Here is a 16085-nt window from a genome sequence, read left to right on the forward strand (position 1 = left end):
GCCTCAGTTCCTCGATTCCAGTAGGACGTTCGAGCGCCTCAACCAAGGAGGTTATATAGAAAATATAACCTCCTTGGCCTCAACGTCCGCACCGCATACAGCGGCAGAGTTTTAATTGCCCTGCGTCGTCGCCGCTCAGCGGTGGCGCGTAGCTTGGCATCGAAGAGGCATTGGCGCGGCCTTCGACGACGAGAGCATTCCAACTCCTCCGTTGACTTCCTGCCCTTTCTCCGTATTTTGTCCTCGACGAGGAAATCGAATCTCGTATGTGCTTTGTGTATATATTTGCTTTCATCCCCGGGTCACATCGGAAGTGCGCTCGGGGAATCAAGTGGCAATTCATTCGTCTAATCTGTGCGCGTGCCTCGTATCGTGGATTCTGTAGCAGGCTTCGCTTGCTGTCCGATTGCGAGGCTGTGGTGGCGCTATGGAAAGGCGAGAGCGCTAGCCGCGTGTTCAGAAACCCACCGCCGGCTACAGCTGGTCTGCCGAAAAACTTTTGCGCTTCGTGAGGGCACTTTGCTTTCCGTTATAAACGCGGGGACCGAGGAAATATGCTGCCCGGGGGCGCCGACTGCGGCAACCGGCCCGTGTATGTATATATCAAGAAAACGAGAGAGAGAGAGAGAACGAGAGTGGTGTCGTTTAGTCCAACAGCTCTCACACACTGGCTGTTCAGAGAAGGCGCGTAACACTACTTAAGCTTGCGTTATATGCGCGGCCTGTGGCTGGCCTGAGCGGCAGACGCGCTGGGTGCGACCTCTGTTCGCCGCTAAACGCATTACAACGGCGCCGCGTGCGTGTGTCCCCAATTAAATTAGGCCTGCAGGGATGGGGAAGATGAAGGCTTGCGCGTGCGCCACAGTGTACGCGGCAGCGGCAGCAGCACTGGCAGCGCCAGCGGCCGTCGCGCGCCCGCGGAATAGTGGGACCCTGGGCTTCGCGAGGAGTCGCTTGTTTGTCGGCAGAACACGAGTCACTTAGGATGGTAAATAGCCTGGCTCCTCTCCCCCCTCCGCCCCCTCCTTCGTGCTGTGCGTGTCGCCCCCTGTTGTGTTGGTGAGAGAAGCGAGAAGGATAGAAAAGGAACAGTGTGGACATCTGTGGCGCGTTGCCTCCGTGGCCGCCCGGTTGGATATGCGGGTTGGCAGCTCTTTGTCAGTGTGTGTGTATGTGTGCGCGCTCGTGGTCTTCCCTACCACCTTTGCCCCGCCTCCCCTTTCCTCCCTTTTTTCCCTATGTGCGTGCACGCGCGGCCGAACATTTCTCTGTTCGCCCCGGGGCTCGCGTGAGGCGACTCTTTTGTTCGTGCCGGAGCCTTGGGTAATGAGAAAAGCGGCGCGCGGCTTTAGGATTGTTTATAAGAGCAGGTCGGCCTTTTTCTTTCTCTCTGTCGCTTTCATATAGTCCGCCCCGTCTCCCCTTTGTTTTCCTTCGCGCGCGCTCTCTCTCTCTGCGTGTAAGAAATCCACTTAACGTTTCCGGCGGGAGTGCCCGTGTAGACTTAACTGGGGAAACGCGGCTTGTCTCGACCCACGATTCGCTGACGAGGTTAAGACGCAAAAGCGTCCGGTGCCTGCGCCGGACAAGAACGGCATCTCTCCCTGTGTGCCTGCGTTGTTTCCAGCCTCTTTTGATTAGTTGAAGGCCTTAAGTCGAGAGAGGGAGAGAAGGGCGGCTCGTAGGTGGGTTGGGGTTTTGCGGTCGCTCCAGCGCTGGCAGTCGTAATCACTGTAAAGAAGACACATTGGGAACATTAACGAAACTATTGGAAAGTGATGTCTTCGAGAATCTACTCTAGTAAATTTCCGCTTAATCGCGGTGGCGGCTGGGCTGCGGATGCGCTCCACTATTGCCGTTTAGCTTGCTGGTTGCAGGTGGCTTACGATGGGAACGAATGGCAACGTTAGACGCGCATCGTGACGTCCCTTGACGACTACAGTAGAGTTGAGACGTTGGTTCGAAGTACATTATTTATTCTTTTTTTTTTTTTTTTTTTTTAGAGAGCCGGCTGATTGAAACGGAAGTTCGTTTCGCTTGATGGAGGATCGCCAGGGGCAAAACCTAGACATATGGCAAGATGTCGCGACAAGCGTATTTTCTTCTGATTGGAAAAAAAAAAAGAGAGAGAGAGAGAGAGAGAGAGAGAGAGAGAGAGAGAGAGAGAGAGAGAGAGAGAGAGAGAGAGAGAGAGAGAGAGAGAGAGAGAGAGAGGGGTTTAGGCGAAACCAGAGTGGGTCTAAGGCAGCGCCAAATGCGAGACTTCGCAAGATCTTCTTTTACATCTTCGATGTGAAATGGTCATCAACTCGCATAAAGAGGCACTTTGCAGAGAGAGAGAGAGGGAGGATGGGGGGGGGGGGGGGCAGAACAGTCGCACCAGACATGCTAATGCACTCAGGCCGCGCATGCCAGGTAGGCAACCACGTCAATCACCCAAGGTCTCCAATAAAAAAAAAAGAGAAGGGAGACAGCGGATTACGATACCTTTTGCTGAAGAATTTCCTTTGGTTGGTGCTAGCGGGCTTGAACGGTGCATAATTGGTTAATGCAAATCTAATAATTAATTAGCGCAATAACGAAGTAATTAGCATATCTGGCGTGTTTCCGAGAAGCCGCTGCTGCCGGTGAAGCAATACCGGTGATGAAGCTAGCCCATCGCCGTTTCCTTTCTTTTTTTCTTTTTTTTTTTTTAATTACACCAAAATAAAGAATGTACGACGCATAGATTGAAGGAAGGATTTTTCGGTCTGCTGCTCTTTGGCATAGATTAAAAAGCTAGCGAGCTGGAGGAAGCAAGCTGATTAGAATACCTAGCTCTCGCGAATACGTCCGACACGCACGTGCTGGGCTAGATCGCGCTTACGTGCTCTGACGTAAACTGCCTATATTTGCCCGATATTTGTGAGTGAGGCCTGAGCCGGCTCTCTTGGTACGAATGCCCCTCCCCTTCTCCACACACCCCGCCGGGGTGGCGCAGTGGTTACGGCACTCGACTACTGTTCCTAAGGATGCGGGATCGAATCCCGCCCCCGGCGGCCGCTTTTCTATGGAGGCGAAAAGCAAGGCTCCCGTGTGCTGTGCGATGTCAGTGCACGCTAAAGAACCCCAGGTGGTCGAAATTTCCGGAGTCCTCCACTACGGCGTCTCTCATAACCTTGAGTCCCTTTGGGGCGTTAAACCCCACAAACCAAACCTTCTCCACGCACACTCATTTTTCTGGACCGCGCGGGCAGAAATGAATGCCTTGACGTATTTGGACCTTGCGCGCAAGTTTCGTTTTCAGGGTCTGTTCCCTATCGCCGAATTTCGATCCCCGTGCACTTGCTTCCAGTGCCCATTGTTTCGTTTTTCGCCGTTGTTTGTTGTAGTCGAAATGTGCCTTGTGCGTTTGAATCAAACGTCATAGGCGCATTGACCTGTTTCTTTAAAGGCGGTTTTATCTAAACCATGTGTTAGCAGATGGGCTAAATGAATGACAGGAGGGTCCAAAGCGGGGTTTGGTTGGGAAAGGGAAAGGGGGGGGGGGGGGGCATTGTGTTCAAATCCACCTGTGCTGTGGCTTGGGCGGATCGATCAGTTGGTGTCTTTAAGCTGTAGGCTCCTTGCCTCGAACTGTGTGGCACACAGGGTCCTTCACGGCGATATCAGATTAGGACTGCGGTGTGGAAGGAGCGAGCTTACTGCATTATCGGCTTGTCTCACACCTGGCTCGTTTTTCGTACATTTTAACGGAGAGGCCTTTGTCCCGAAGTGACCCGAGATGGGCCTAATGGTGGCATGACGACGCGCCTTTCCACTTTTCAGATGCACATTTCTCTATAAATGAGCAAAAATGCCTGTAGCGCACTCTGCAATATACGTAGGGTGTACATGCGCAAGCCGTGGGACAGATTTTCATATCTAAAAATACGGTATAGTTTTGGTTGGCAACGGAAGTAGATTCCTTCTTTAAAGCATGCGAAGTCCAAGCTGGTGTAAATGTTTTAGCTATGCGCTTCAATCTCCCCTAGTTGCTAATCACAAGAGCTTTGATGCCACTGCTAAACTGTCCTTCCAAGCTGATTGCATGCGTTAGACTACTGCGCGATTTGAGGTTGGGATATGCCTCCCTTGCCAACAGTATAGCATTCGTGTATTTAATTATAGAAACGTACACCCGTGGTTAGGTACCGCACTAGAAGGCCTTGTACTCTCTCTTGTAGGGTGATAGTTTTTCAAAGAGCATTCTGGGAAGGGAAAAAACTGGCAGCGTCGAAAAAAAAAAAAAAAACGGCGATGACTTTGACGATGCGTCGCTGTTTTTATTTAGCAGTTAGAGAAGTGCGATCAGATTTTGAAAACGGAGCGCGCCTTGTTGTGGATGTTTGATCGAGTCGTATTTGATGAGACGCTGTATTTATTTAACTGTAAGCATAAATCACGTTCCATCCCTGTCGAAGAGGTGCTGCTTCCACGAAGTGTTGAACACCCTGTCGCACCATCCGACACTCTGTAAGAGAGTAAGCACGTTATATTTTATTCACCGCATCAACCGCGGCTTGTAATTAGTGTTCAGGCTCAGACAAGCGTTGTATTCCTGCTCAAATAATGAAGTCATAAGCGCACTTTCAGTGCCGCTGTCCTAGTGTGGTTAAGCAACGTTTGCTCGTATCGCTCCGCAGGTTATCGGGACTCGGGAGCGCCTAGATGTTCGTTTTTCATCGGTATTTTTGTCGTCGAGACCACTGGCGCAAGTGACTCAATGGCGCTAGTGACATTAATGAGTGCAGTAAAAATGCTCGGAGATTGAAATAAAATCATCTACACGTTAGTTTCAGCTTAGTTTTCGCTCAAATTCGATCTTTACGCACTCATGATTCACGTATTGTGGTTTTTCGTGGTCCACTTTAATGTGTGTGGGTATACGCACTTTATTTGCGTCGACAAAGCGCACGCAGGTGTTTCCTGGCCCGGTGCCAGCACTTCGTGGACGTCATTCAACGGCCGAGTGGTGGTCTCCGTTCTGTCCTCATCGAAGAGTTTCCTCTGATACAGAGTCTGTTACGCTCTCAAAAAAGAACGGGCCCTGCTTCGCAACGCCGCTAATGTATGCGTTTAGTACCAGCCTGCGTCTGGGTAGTTTTGCGGCGGGCATATAGGGAGAAAAAAAAAAGGAACACTGTGGAGAAGCTGGGGAGAAAAAGAGGGAAGAAGGGCGAGGAAGAGGGGACTTTTCGCACGTCGCGTGATGCGCGACGAACCGCACGGGCCCGCGTGGCGCGCTTTGCGGTTAGTTAGGCCAAGTTTGACTCGGGTGCGTGGCTTCGTTCGGCTAATTATACCCGCCCTTCTTTCCGTCGCTTGTCCATGCAAATGACGCCGCCGCCGTCCGGGCTGCCCCGAAGTTTTGACGAGCACGGCGTGTTTGCGAGTTATGGAAAGAGAGGCACTGCAGCGTGCTTCTTTCTGGCTTTGCACCGGTTGAAACAGAGGAAATAACAAGAGGAGGGGGAGGGTGGTGGGTGGGTGAGCAAAACGGAAAGTTCTTTGCAGGGCACAAATCCGCGCTCGGGCGTGAGGGGGTGGTAACGCCCCCTCCCCCCTCAAGAAGACCCGTTATTAGACCGTCGCCCCTTTCGTCTGGCGACTCGTGACGAAAGGTCGTGTCGATTCGCCGGTGGTGTTGTCGCATGGTGAAAGCTTCGCGAGCTTGAAAGGAGTCGCGTTTGCCGCGGGAGCGTCGTCGTAACCGCGATGAGTGTTGCACGGGCATTTACGGTGCTCTAGTTCGCCTCATTCGCACCAGGCTCTGAATTTATTTTTCGGTTGACCTAGTTGTAGCGACTCTTGCTCTTCGCGAAAACGAACTCTCGTGTACGGCTCGCCGAGCAGCGTACGTACATGTATGGAGCCTGCATTGGGCAGCGTCTTCCGCTTGCCTTGACGCACGTCGACACTCGTTTGCGTGAGCTGGACGTGGAGCAGCGAGGATGTTGCGGCCGGTGATGAGGCCTGTAAATTGAAGGTGCGTGGGGCGTGCAGCGATTTGCTGCCTCGTAACACAGCGCGGGCTCTTGAATGCGCGTTAGCGGCTTGCTGAATCGATGCCTGGCATTTGGGGAGGGATAGAGAGGGAACGAGCTATTGCGGAGCTCTGCACTTGCGCGCGGCGTTTTCCGAGCTGGCCGAATGGCGCCAATAAGGCAAGAGAAATAAGCGGACGCCTGAACAGCCTGGCTTTGAAAAAGCTTCGCAGCGCAGTCGCTACGACAGCGGTCGTGCGTTGACACCGTTGTGCTGTTGCAACTCTTTCTCGCAGCTGTGCGGGAACTCTCTTTTGTTCGTGGGTCGGATGAATGCCACAATATCGTGCGCGTCTCATTTTCTTATCCTTTTATTGCCGCGCGCGTGCATAAAATGTCGATGCCTTTCTTTTTTATTTATTTATTATTATTATTATTATTATTATTATTTTTTTTGCGTCCGCGCTCGCTCTCTCTCTCTCTCGCGTCTAGAGCGTGTTGCGGTTGACGCAAGCGAGCCCCCGCCTCAGGCGGCACCTCCAGCGTCTCTACACGCGAGGCAGTCAGGTGGTCGGGAGGAGACGACTTTGCACAGGCGACCGCTCGCGCGCCTCCTGATACGACCGTCGCTGCCGCCGTCGTAAAAAGCGCCTGGGCTCCGTGCGTAGACGCGTTTCCTCACACTGCCGGCCGCGTCGCCCAGACGAGTCGCGGTCGTGTCAGTGCAACGGACGACGATGCCTTTCTCGGTGTACGCCGCTTTTTTTTTTCTTTTTTTTTCTTGCGTTTTGTACGCATGTTGCTATGAGCGGTGGTCGGGCGGGTCAGCCGACGTGCGTCAGTGCTCTCTCAACGGCGGCGGTGTCGAGGCCTCTTATGTAACGCGTTGGATGCTCGTCTATGGAGCTTTGGCGGGAGCGTCCGCGGCTTTCGCGCTTCCAGGCCCGTCGGCGTGAATTGAATGGCCTGGGCGCGCTGCTACGTTTTTTTGTTTGTTTCTTGCCTGCCTCGCTCGTCGTGCGTTTATCTCGTCGTCTCGACTATTTAGCATACTCGCCTCGCGTTCCTATTTGTTTCTTCTGTTCTTCGCTTTCTTTCGGCTTATATGCGTCGAGGATTTCGTGCGTCGTCCATCACCACCGCACCCGCGGCGCTCGGAAGCCAGTTGAGTCGCCGCGGCTCGTTGAAGCGGTCGCGGGCTTCTGGAACCCCCTTTTGCTCTTCCTTACGTTACTGCGCGCAGTTTGCGTCCCCCCCCCCCCCCCCCCCCCCCCCCCGGTTCCTCGTCGCGATTTTTCTTTTTTTTTTTTATGTTTGTGTGGCAATGTTCTAGTGACGTGTAGATCTCTCTCGCGCCCCCCTCCACCAGTTTTCAGGCCCGTGCGTATGCATTACCGCCGCGCGGTTGAGACCGCTTGCCGCCGCCTCGGGGCGGTGGTGTGACCACGTAAACCACGGCCTCTGGACACTGAGCAGCGCGCACCGCTCGTTCGTCGTGGCTCTCCTGAATTTCTGAATGCCCCGCTCCGTCTCTGTCCGATGTTTTACGGACGTGTGTTTCTGCTTTTTTCCGCCGGTCGACGGCATATTTTCCGCTAGCGCGCGTTGTTTTTTCTCTTCTTTTTTTGTTTGTTTTGTTTTGGCCACACTCCTGGCTACCGCATGTGCCTTGTTGTAATCTTTTTACCCCATTCTTGTCTTTTCTGTTGTGTATGTTCTTTCGCACTGGCCGACATCCAAGATGCATCCTTCTTTGCACGATCCCAGGGGCAGGTGGGAAAACGTGCGTGCGAGGGCGTGCTGCGGAGGGCGCGGTGAAAACGATGAGAGAGGATGAGGGGGAAAGCTGGTTGGGGCTTCGAACGGATGGAGCGGCGCATCGTTCGGTCTACGCCTCTTTGCCGTTGCTTCTGGCGCGGAAACGGCCAGGTCGGTCGTACGTTTGCGTACTGCTGTTGCTTTGGTGATCTCCCGCGGAGCAGGGTGATTGTCGCGGTTTCGAGTGCCTATACGATGGCTGCTGAACTGGCTCGCGGCCTGCACGGTGGGAGCCTTTGGAGCCGCCCCCATCGTCCCTGCTGGACCTGACTCCGATGGTTTAGCCCGGAATACGGAGTAAGATATGCCGTCCATTTTGCTGGTAGTGAATCCCCCCGTCGCTGGCCCCCATCCTCGCGGAAGCCTTAAACCGGAATTGCCAATTTTTTGCAGGGTTCGCTGTAGCGGGTCATTTACGGCGTCGTCTTTGTAGTGGTGGTTGCAGTGGCCCCCATTACACGGGGCGTGGCGTGGTCTCCTTACGATCGATGGCTTGAAGGATATAAGGTGAGGAGGTTGGAAGGCTGGCAGAGAATAGTGCGCATCACCTATTGTCACTAGTTAGCTTGGGTGTAGAGGGACGGAAGAAATTGTGAGGAAAGGCTCGATGCATGTCTCAATTTCAATGGACACCTGAAGCGGACTTTGAGGGAACACGTAAAATAGAGCTGCTACGGCAAGAGGAAAATAAGTTCATGTACGAGGAGGTTGTTCATGCGAAGGAAGGCAGATGCTTTGTGTGCTTCCCCCCTCTCCGTCTCTTGGGCTGAGACAATAGGGAAGATTTGGAACCATCTGTGTGCCTTCGCGGTCTTAACTTTTGTGTCGGGTGAGACGCCGCGTCACTAGCTTTGCAACGAATAGAAGTTCCTTACGTGTACGGCACAGAGGCGTCATCGTCCCGCAGCGTAGGCGTTGCTGTCTATCCTGCTGCGCAGTATTTCAGAGTACGCCCGTGTTTTCAGCGGCTTAGCGACACCGCGTACCGCTTAAATAGTGATTGCGCAGTTTTCCGCTTCGAAGTCGTATAGGGTGCGATTTGGCGTAGTCGTCTACGGCACTTTCCCGCAGAGTCACCTTGCTGCGCTTCACCCTTCGACACCTCTTTCGGTTCTCGTAACCTGTGCAAACTTGTACTTGTGTAATCATGTCAGCGGGTCGCGTCTGTGCTGTATTCGTCTGAGACCGTTACGAGACTTCACACATGACAGAGAGTTGGAGAAAGTCGGGTGTATAGTCTGACAGCTTTGTACAGGTGTGCCTGTGTGCTGGCGATTCGTCAGCAGCGTGCCGACATGCGGACATGCGCGCGCCCATAAACTTGAAAACGCTCGTGGGAGAGAGAGCGTGTGCCATATACGACGGCATCCGGGAAAGGGCCTCGGAGACAGAAGCCACTTCGCTGCGTATATAGTGTCGTCGTCCGCTCCATTTCCTCTGTTTTACTCTCTTCCTTGCTTTTTTTTTTTTTTTTTTTCAGAAGTACGCAAAGGACAGCGCTAGGTAGCTCTCGCAAGCGGTATAGTTGTCGGAGGATCTGGCGCTGGCCATTGTTGGATGAGAGAAGGGGCAAGAAGCCGTGGCGTAGCGGTATTTTCTCCCTCCCTCGCTCTCTCTTCTTCTCTCTTGCTGTCTGTTCGAGTGCCGGCTTCGGGCAGATATATGGCGTCGGCATTAGGCGAGGCGGCCCGAAAAATGCTCTGGACGCGGCCTCGGATCATCTTCCGGCTTTGAAGGCTCGTCTCTCGGTTCGAGACCGCGCAGCGGGCGAGTTATGATGCGACGGAGTTTGGGTACCGAGCTTTGCTGTTGTCGACTTCGTTTCGTTGCGGGGCAAGTTCTCTCCGCTGTGTGCGATCGTTTCTATAGGCAACCTGCAATGGAGTTTGCTGAGACATGTGGCGCCACCTGGCGGCCGACGGGAGCTAATACTGAGTCGGCGCAGGAGCTGACGCCGTATATGTTGCGGCCGCTGTGTTCTTTCTGCGTTCGCGTTTTGTTATCCCAGTGAGTATGATTTACTCATTTAGTGACTTCAGTGGTCTCGTGCGATGCTTCGACTACTACGGATGTGAACAAGAATAAAAATAAGCGCTAGGGCGGCGAGAAAGATTACCACAATCACGAAGGAGACCTAAGCGTACCGCTTGCTGGGAGAACCTGGGTTGAATGATGAGAGAAGGAGATATTGGCTGCGAGAGAGTAATGTAACTGAAATTTGTTTTGTTATGGGGCCATTGGCGTACAGACGCCAAGAAGCTAAAATAAGACGATTGCCCGTGAGCGGAGGAAACGGTATAAACTTCTGACTCGGGGAGTCGCACGCTGGTTGGGGCACACTATACGCGCTGTAAAATTTGGCGTGTACTGGTATATGCTGTGCAAGATCGACTGGCATACGTCCAGAAAATCAACAAAGCCGTGCAGCCGCAGCATCGTATTCCAGCCGCATTTCAACGGAGGCGAAATAAAAAAAAAAATGTTCGTGGATCTGTGAACCGGATTTCTAATGCGGTGTCTATTCGGAACCACAAAGCCAAAATATCTTCAAAACTTCCAATTACAGATTTCAATAAGCATATTTATCTGTAAATTAGTTCTTAAGGTGCTGAAAAAGTTGAAGTGGCGGAGTGTAGAGGCCCGTGATACTGTGTACGCTGAGAATGGAACTTCGTTCTATTGTTCCGCGCCAAATTTTTCTTTCTCCGACTGCTTAAGCTACTCAAGAGTCTCTTGTCTCAGACGATAGAATATTTCATCATTAGTAACAACAGTAAAAAATTCTAACTCAACTACCTCCGTTACGAAAGCTTTGCCGTTGAGCCAGCATTTCCCGCCGGCTTTCCCCAAGCTTGAGGTACGGAGATACAAAATGCATGCCAGTTATTGTTGTTGTTCAGGGCTTTATTTCGGCCCCCTACTCCCCGCCCCCGGCACGCACAGTTTTCGTTGATGACGCACGCTACAACCGCACAGTGCTTGCAATCGCCACGACATCCGTAGCGGGTACCGCACCATGCCTCCTGTAACTTCCGCGGCACTGTCGAAAGGTGCACCACGAACAAAAGTGTTCGTCATGGTATTAAACTTTAAAGCAAAACCGCGAGGAAATTATTATGCTGCTGTAATCAAACACCAAGAACAAAAAAAAAAGAAGAAACGGCGATCAATCTCTTCTCAGGTTCTCTCTGCACTTTCAATGTTTGGGTATGAGGTACGTGAACGCAATAGGTGAATGAAAAGCTAGTTTACAACTTTTTTCATTCATTTAATTATTTCTTAATTCATCATCACATATCCGACTAATGCCCTGAGAGAATAAATTTCGTTAAAAAAAATTCCGTCTACTCACGCGACATTCAAAGCTGTGCGCGCGGGTGTTCCGTCGCGAGCGGCGCGCACTTCGCGGTGACGTCGACACCGTTCACGTTTTAAACATGAGCATTCTCGAACAGGCGGTGTCCTTTCGTCAGTATTGGTTTTCGGAAGTAGCTCTCAAGACATTCGATTCCCTTAAAACTGCAGAAAATGAGAGCCGAGATGCTTCTAGCCGTACAACGCGAACGCAACCCGACCGCGCCAGCCTACTCAGATTACTCGGCGCCGCCGTTGGCGGCGCTGAACACTGCGCTCCACTAGCGCCGCCTGGCCACTGCAGGTTGCCTATTCAGATTTATCCCGCTCGCTTTCCTTTTTCACGCTTTTCGTCCTTTCTCATGCGACGAGGTCTCGGTTTCTGCCTCATTTGCTTCCTCACCAAGGGGATCTATTGCAACCTAAACTAATCTCATCGCGCCCTTTGTGGCGGATAGGAATGATTATAGAGAAGCGCATAAACAAAAAAAAAAAAAATAGAGGGTCTTTTAGAGGAGAATGGCGAAAGCCCACCATTCCTCTCCTATAATTTCCCTCTTCTAGGCATTTGTTGCAGTGCTGCATGTTTACAGGAAATGAAAGGCGCAGTATCTGTCACACTTCTCCGGCAAGTGTGAGTTTGGGCGGTACACCATCGCTCCTGTGGCATGGCCTTCCTTGGTGCGCGTTCAAGTGTGGGATTGCAGATGGCAGAAATGCTAGACAAGAACACATCTCGCAGAATCTCGCACGGAAGGGAGGAGGGTGGCTGATTCTGGCCCAGATGGGGCTGGGACAGGGAGGTCACCGCTGCTTGCGGCGGGGGCTAGCCTGCCACCGAATTTTTATCTATTGTTGGCCGTCATTGCACCCGCTTCGGTAGTGGACGACGGTTGTTGCGGCGCGCGTCTTTTTCTCACTCTTCTTTTTGTTTGTTCTCCATTGTCTCTTCTGTCCGCACGAGGCAGCGGAGGTGGCTCAGCTACAGAGCCAGTAACAGGCCCATGCATTTTCTTTTCCTTTTTCCGACAGCCACAACAACTAGAATCTCGCACACAGATCCAACATGTTGACAGATCTCGCGCACGGGATTTCGTTTCACGACCCTAGAAATGCTTTCGCTTAAAAAAAAAAAAAAAAAAAAAAAACCAGCACGAAAGTAACAGAGAAGACGAGGCGGGGGATTTTGGGCTTGTTCTTGGTGTTTTTGTTCTTTTGCGAGAAGGCGGGCTTGCAGACGCTGGAGCATTTTTTTTTTCGCTTTCTCTCAAATGCACATGATCGCAGAGAAGTTCCTTGAGGCCATGCCGGTCTAATCATTTTGCCCTGTTTCGTGTTTGCTGACACTACACAAAATAATACACAGATTCTGCAGTGATTTGGGAACATTTTTTTGCCGCATTTTGTTTCCTCATTCCTGCAGCTCCGCCGCGGTGATTCAGTGGTTAGTGTGCTCGACTACTGAGCGCTAGGGAACGTGGATTCGATTCCGGCCGCGTCGCTCTCCTGCCGATGGAGACGGAACGCAGGGCTCACGTACACTGTGCGATCTAGGTTCATCACTTTAAAGTACCCTAGGGGGTCGAAATTATTCCGTAGCCCTCCACTTCGGCGTCACTTAAAACTCCACATAGCATACTATAACATCCCCGCCTTCTTTAATGATTTTCTTTAATTATTTGGTGTTTTTACTCCATATGACGGGTGCGAAACTGGGTCAAATGTTGCTTCAGTATTTGACCCCCCCCCCCCCCCCCCCCTCCCTGTTTTATTCTATCCAAGTATTATCCGCCTGACAAACGTGAACTTCCCAGAGCTATCTGCAGCGCTGTATCCTCCCAACAAAAGGTCCCCGATAAACCGGCGGGCCAAAATTGTTCTGCCTGTTCAGTAAAGAAAAAGAAAAGCCCACCCGCGCGCTGCGTACGCATAGATTGACAGAAACGAAGCCAAAGCGGGGGCACACCATCTGGAACGGGGTGCACGCCTGAGAAAGCGTGGAAAAAAGCCGAGTGGACAATAAAACGTCCACGGTCGACGTGCCGGCGCGATAATGATTGGTGGACTCCCACATACGCACTCATCCTTTTACGCTTATCGTTGGCGGTTGTCGCTGGTGTTTGTACGTATATGTTTCTCTCTCTCTCTTTTTTTTTTTTTTAATCGCGCTTTCCTCGTGCGCTGTCTCTGTGGGCGCCTGCTTTAAAAGCGCGCGCCCCGCCTGTTCTCGCCTGACTTGTTATAATGAAATAATGGCCCGCTTAAACAACTTTCGAGGTCGTTATCTCGTCTTCGAGCTAGCCACGGCCGTGGCGTTCGCGGCAACCCTTTTCTCTCATTTTTAATATTTTCATTCCCGCGTCGCCAAGATTGTCGTCCTCGTGGCCGTGCCTGCCTCCTTTAATCGTCCCATTATATTCCACCAAGGCCTTCTTTCCGCTTTCTTTGTGCATCGCGTGTCGGTTGTGCCATCGCTTTTCGGTCCCGTCGCTGCTGCTGCTGCTGCGCGCATGGTGCTTTATTCTGCACTATCGCCGGTTTCGGGGTTGGCAGCACAGCTGCGTAGAGCTGGTGTGCGCCGTGCCCTCTACCTGCAGTCGTGCTTTTCTGTTCGAGGCGTGTTGCCCGACTGCCGATCGGGATCTCTGCAGTGGCATGTCGATGTAGATAAAGCGGGCCCATTGGTCGGTGTGTCAAGCCTGCTAATAGCCGCGCGCGGTGATTGATGTTCCGCGGTATGGGCTTTCAGTGCGTCTCCCGACGCTGTCGGCGCTCATGTTTGGTCCGTGTGCGCTTTTACCTCCTGAGGCGACCGTGCCGGAGTGGTGTTTCGCAACCTCTTACTAGTGCGTGACAATAGCAGCTTTTTAGTGTCGCGGAGGCGTAGTGTAGTGTAGATGTATGGCGGTTTGCGGGACGCTGACATCGCACGCCATCAGCTGAAAGTCTGCTTCAATTCGTCTCCACAGTACTAGATGACCCTGGCGCCTCTACTGTTGGCTCCAAGCTGTGAGATCAAATGAAACGGGAATGGTCTTGCTTTATTCGGGTTCGTCTCGTTCGCATGTGACGTATAGTTTTCAAACAACGTTCTTTTTTTCGCTAGAAAAAACAAAACAGCTGCTGGACATCTCGAATGGCGTTGTGTCTGTTGGCGTGTTGCCAACAGACACAACACCATTCGAGATGTCGAGCAGCCGTTATGATTCTAACTGTAAGATTTATATATATATTGCAGTGTGGTAATCTTCATCGTCATAGCCACTGACATGCGTCGCGTGCTGCCGCTCTCAAGAACGAAGAAGTTGGTCGTTGTCTGTGTGATTCGCTACGCCTCACGCTCCGCTGCGAGTTCATCCCGAGCAGCTGGATCCATCTGCGTCGACTGAATAAGCACACCCCTACAATATGTATATAGCTGCTTCATTGGGAGGAAGAGAAAATGACTTGATTTAGGACATGTAATGCGGCCAACATATGGCCGATGATGGTCTTTTATGCAGACGGGGCGAGAAGTCATGTTTAGAAATAATTTCATCCCTGCCTCATTGATAAGCCTGGAACCAATCGCCATGCTGCGGTACCGCCGTGTTTGCGCGGCCGCTTACTGCATCTCTTCAGGCCTTGGCGTACAGTCGCCGGTTTGAAGCCTCGAAAAACATCCCGAGCATACGTCTGACGGGTTGTACCGGCAGGTGACAAAGACCAGAACCCTTGCACCCTCCATTCTTCTGTTCGTGGATGTCGTGACACGTGTGGGTGACCGGCGGGTTGTGAAGTGTAAGATGGAATTCGAACTCTACGGGACCCTTGGAGTCCCCGTTTGAACCATTGCAAGACTCTGTAAGATTGCGAGCTTATGTCTCTTGGAGGTTACAGGGGAGTGTCCAACACGCATGAAATAAAATCAGCTTCCTTGACCTAGACACGAGGGCACTATGCTACCGCCGCGGCCGATCATGACTTGTGTAAAACTGCTACACACTGTCCCGATGTGCAGTGAACATAATCGTCTTCGTGAAGTTCGATCTGCGCCGCTTCTTAATTTAAACTAGGTAAATACACCATACATATACGCCATCTGGGCGAGTGCAGGCGGGGTCCGCGAGCGCATGTGTTGAGCGAGTCCACCAGACGGCGTGAAAAAAAAAAAAAAAGACAAACAAAAAGAGGCGGCGTGGAGTAGAGGAAGTTATTCTCGCTAAAGACGGAGACTGCAGCCGTGCCAGACAGGCGACCGAGGCAATCGAACAACGGGAAGCCAGACTAGCCCGTTGCCGAGAAGCTTACCAAGCGAGGAAGCGAGCCAAGATCGAAGCGGCAGCAGCGGCTGTGGCCGATTGCTTACGCTCATGAAACTCGGTTCAAGCATAGTTGAACCGCTGCAATTTATTTCATGGCTGCATTATTCGCTTTCGAGGTTTAGACTGTGCAGGTGAGACGCGAAGGTTATCCCTAAGTCGTGCCTTCCCGTCTTTCTGTGTACTTGCGGAGAGGTCGTATTGAGTCCCACCGCGCCAGTAGACCGGCAACGGCGCTGAACGCAAAGCGCCAATGGTATGAGGGTTCGATTCCGGCCGCTGTAGCACCATTCCATGCGTATGAAAAAAAAAAAAAAAAGCAGAATGGAGAGAATGCACAGCTGTTAATTTATTAGACGACGACATTGATAAATTTTGTGCCTTGTTGGCGGTGGTTATTTGAAAACGTCCTCAATAAAAATATGACGTGTAACATATCGGTACCCTGTGGCGTTGTCGAGTGATACTGGCAGTGATTTCTGACATTTATGTGTGGTATGCAGTTGGTCTAGAGTAAGATACTTCGACGTTGATACCTAGGTACGCGCTAAAAGAGCCCTCCACCGAGAGGTCGGGAGCAACCCCCCCCCCCCCCCCTTTTTTTTTT

At 51.9% G+C, this 16085-nt stretch overlaps 1 protein-coding gene across 8 annotated transcripts in view; it reads left to right on the forward strand.

Moving 5' to 3' along the window:
* The window catches only part of LOC146186578 (poly(rC)-binding protein 3-like), a 364017-nt gene that overhangs the window by 34515 nt on the left and 313417 nt on the right, over positions 1 to 16085 (forward strand). The window contains exon 1 of one of the 8 annotated variants that reach the window (XM_084607295.1): positions 7868 to 8120. The exons of the other annotated variants lie outside the window; for them this stretch is intronic. The gene's annotated coding sequence lies outside the window, so the exon portion shown is untranslated. Of the gene's footprint in view, positions 1 to 7867; positions 8121 to 16085 lie in introns of those variants that run through there. 8 annotated transcript variants of the gene reach the window in all.

The sequence above is a fragment of the Amblyomma maculatum genome, chromosome 6 (genome assembly GCF_055883805.1).
Source record: "Amblyomma maculatum isolate TAMU_Amacu chromosome 6, ASM5588380v1, whole genome shotgun sequence".
NCBI classification, from domain to species: Eukaryota; Metazoa; Arthropoda; class Arachnida; order Ixodida; family Ixodidae; genus Amblyomma; species Amblyomma maculatum.